The sequence below is a fragment of the Mchenga conophoros genome, linkage group LG2, assembly GCF_057382185.1.
Source record: "Mchenga conophoros isolate Kocher_MC1m ecotype Shallow Benthic linkage group LG2, M_conophoros_male_GT1.1, whole genome shotgun sequence".
Taxonomy (NCBI): Eukaryota; Metazoa; Chordata; class Actinopteri; order Cichliformes; family Cichlidae; genus Mchenga; species Mchenga conophoros.
In genome coordinates this window covers 13,272,678-13,276,546 of record NC_140527.1, presented here as the reverse complement: position 1 = coordinate 13,276,546, position 3,869 = coordinate 13,272,678, and the positions used below count along the sequence as shown (strand labels likewise).

The following is a 3,869-nucleotide window of genomic DNA, read 5'->3' as shown; positions in this document are numbered from 1 at the left end:
TATCTATGCATTAAAAAATAACACTAAAAGCCTATTAAGAGAGATATAACTTTATTTAGAACTCACCGGAAAGAAAATGCTGCGAGCAAACCAACAAAAAATTGGGGATGGCAGCGAACTCAATATCCGCTCGTCTGACCGCTGCAATCCAAGCCTGACGTCTTCGTTTAGTAATATCGGATACATGATACTCGCTGCAGTGTACCGGTAGCGTCTTTTTTCAGGCCAGGATAGACGAATGTTACCGAGCAGTGACTAAGTTTGTGGTAAAAGGTTTGCACCCATTTGCCACAGCAGATACCCCCGATTTTCGGTAAGTGAATGTGTTTAATTGTAGGCAGGGACATTACTGGATATTCTTGTGTAATTGCTACAGAATAATTTATGGTATACTTTGTTATTGCTACAGAAGAATATTTATTTTATCATTTTACATTTACAATTTTTTTTCCTGGGGACCCTGTGACACCTCATTGAAGAGCCGTAGGCTGTGGATCTCTTAAGATCTCATTGTTGGGTTTGTAAGGCCATGTTACTCCTAAATTTCTATCTTGTTCAAAGAGAAGATATAAAACAAAGTTCTAAGCTAATGACCTTAGTGTTCTCCTTTTTTTTAAAAAATCGATAAGAGAATCGATAAAGAATCGAATCGTTAAACAGAATCGAAAATGGAATACCCATCCCTAGTCTTAACCTTAATGTTATATGTCATGCTGCTAACACGCAGTATGGACTTTGACACAGAAACCAATACGTACAGGTCCAGAGGTGCATGTCAGATCCCCCCAGTGCTGTGTTTGCATCTCTTCCTTTCTACTGTTCAGTCTTTCTCCACTACTCCTCTTTCGCTTCACTGTTCCGTTTTGAATCAACTTCTCGCTCATTCCCCAACCTCATTCTGTCACTTGCCCCACCCGCCTGGACGAGCCCGACATATACATCAAAGCCACACTATAAAGATGCTGCCCAGCCAGCATGGAGGAGCTATTGGCAGAACTATAATAGAGACAATGATTTATGGTCCGCATCAAGTATGCAATTGTGTGTTCACATGTGTGGGCATGCTTTTGAGAAATGGCACTGCCTAATCTAATGGACTTTCCTAATTTAGCTCAGAGATGAAGCAGCAAGTAACAGAGATTTTGAAGACGAGTGTAGTAGAGAATAGTGAGTGGGAGATACGAGGTGGAATCTCTGGACTATTTTATCAGCATGGTTTTTAAGGAAAACAAATGTGGGAACTCATCTAAGAGGTACAAACAAAAACAGGAGGGTTGGGGGTCATGGGGTTGCACTGAACAGGTTAAGTTATTAATCTACTGAGATTTTCTACACAGCAAATCCAGCATGTCCAAATTAACACTGTCGGATTTGATTTCAACACTATTAAAGTGTCTATATGGGTCCACACCAGAGAGTGTTAATTTAACTCTTTTTGGAGAGTTGGTACGTTAACTCTGATTTAGTGTTAAACACCAAATCTGTCTGGAGTTGATAATTTAACACTTGGTGTTAAGAGTTTATATATTAACTCTCAAAGAGTATTTTAGTTTAACTACGTAAGAGTTATCTTCTAATTCATTCTAAAAAGCGGGAATTTTACTGTTCTGAACTTCTAGAAATTTTTTTTGGAAATAAACATTTACTAAAAAGATGCAATGGTTTTTGAAAAACATTTATTCTGAACTGTGCACCACAATTTCAAAACATTTTCTGAAAGATGTAACAGTGTACATGTTCTCACTTTCATTAGAATTTTGTTTATCAAAAGGTCTGACATGGTAAATGCAAATAACAGCATTCTCATCACTTATTTCTTCAATACAATATGCATGTCCTTCATTCATCCCTTTGTGGAACTTCAACGCACTTCTGCTCTCCCCCATATTCCATCTTCACAAGCATATCCTGTGCGGAGATTGAATAAAAATTAGTTGACACTAATTAATGGCACAAATAATCCAGTAAACAATTGCAGCACAGTAAAAAAAAAAGGAATCCTCTTTGAGTCATTACTTGTGTAAAGTATTTTCCCAAAAGACAAGGACACAGGCAACAGGTAATACTGAACTAAATGTAAAACCTCAACCTTTTTCATTTTTACCTAAACCGTGTGCACAAAACTCTGGAGGGATCTATGCTAACGGAGAACCCAGTCAGGACGTCTGCTACTGCTGTTTGCTCGTTTTTTTTTTTATGGGCGATCGTTTTCAGGCTTCAAGTAGCACCATTATACCAACATTTACATTCTACACATTGTTTTAGGTGTATTTGACCAAAAGTTTGACTGAAAATTCACATGCAAGCTTTTTTCAAGGCTGTGGTATTTGCCCGCAAACAATACCGTTCAGCTAGCTAAAACAGAATATTATGCTATCAGCGAGCAACATGGCTAATGCCTTTCACACAGCTTTGTCTCAACTCCAAAGAGCCACAGAAGTAAAAGCTCATAATAATAATTGAAACAATCTTTGAAAAAATGACTTACCAAGCATGGCAAACAACTCAAATATGTAGAGCAAAATGTTCTGAAACGGCTTCACTTCAGCTTCGATTGGAGCCGTGCTGGGGGCGGAGTCTGTGAATTCACTCTATTGGTGTCATAGCCCCTGTAGGAGTTCAGAGTTAAGAGGTCAAGAGTTAATGTTTCCATTGTAACACCTCCAGATTTGACAGAGAAACACTCATTTTTAACACTCGATTTTAACTACTATCATTTTACACCTCAGAGTTACATTAAAAGAATGTGACTCTGCTTAGAGTAAAATTAACTCTACTTTTGCAAGAAGACTATTAACACCAAAACATTTAACACTTTTGAATTTGCTGTGTACTCACATAATGTACAAAAAAGAGCAAATGCCAAAATAAAGTCTTCCATGTGAGCCACAACCTGGTAGTTGCCAGACTTGGCCCAATAACTTTATCTGACCTTCTGAAGAGGAAGAACAATGGTGCATACAGATGACCATTGTTTGTCAAGTCACACCTTGATCCAGGCTCAAGGTGTGACTTCTGTTATTTACCCTCTGCCATGACTTCTTCATGGGTTCAGATTATGATCACCTGAACACAAACACAGAAGCAACCATGTGACATGATCACAAGATTCAGATTTGTTTTTAACCATAATGAAAACTGCAGTTACTGCAAAGAATATGTGAGCTGTTTTATTTACATACATATAATTTATTTTTCCCAGAAGCTATAGGAAACCATGTACGGATGGGAGGCATTAAATCTATGTACATATGCTTTGAAGGATGCACAGTACTGTTTGTTTTTATGTCGTGTTGCTGTTTTTTAGTTTTTTTTTAAAATACTGATCATTTTGAGTCATACAATAGTTACAAAGCACTACAATGGATGAAAAGATGATGCAGTATCAGTGAGAGAGAGGGAGAAAAACCGGTCCCTGGTCAGTCCATCTTATACTTGTTCTATGGTTCATTATAATATGTGGCTCATATGTTCCACTAGATTTTGTTTATTGTCTGTATCGTGCAGCACGCTTTGCTGCAAACCTAATTTCAAGGACAATAAAGTCTCAAACTAGATTTGGTAGAGGCAGCAGGAGAGGTGAGGTGCAGAAGGTGAACTGTTGAATAATGGAAGAACTCAGGAGGCGAGTGACGGATGAAGTGATGGACAGAAAGAGATAAAGGTTAGACAAAGAGCACAAGCTGAAAAGGAGAATGTTCTGTTTCATGAAATGCTGGCAACTTAGCAAAATATACTGAAATACAAAGAGCAAATGGAAAAATGATTCCCCTGCAGGAGAATATCAGGAAGACTAGAATAGAATAGAATAGAATAGTTTTTTATTGTCACTGTTACAAGAACAATGACAGGCAGTTTGGCATTTCTCC

The 3,869-nt window shown here is 37.9% G+C and overlaps 1 long non-coding RNA gene across 1 annotated transcript; it reads right to left on the bottom strand.

Moving 5' to 3' along the window:
* Positions 1 to 1,659: 1,659 nt before the first annotated feature.
* LOC146581754 (uncharacterized) lies at positions 1,660 to 2,610 on the bottom strand. The gene is made up of 2 exons (XR_014888618.1): positions 2,489 to 2,610; positions 1,660 to 1,908 (listed from the first exon to the last, which is right to left on the bottom strand). It is a non-coding gene; the product is annotated as an uncharacterized LOC146581754 (long non-coding RNA).
* Between the last annotated feature and the right edge of the window lie 1,259 nt (positions 2,611 to 3,869).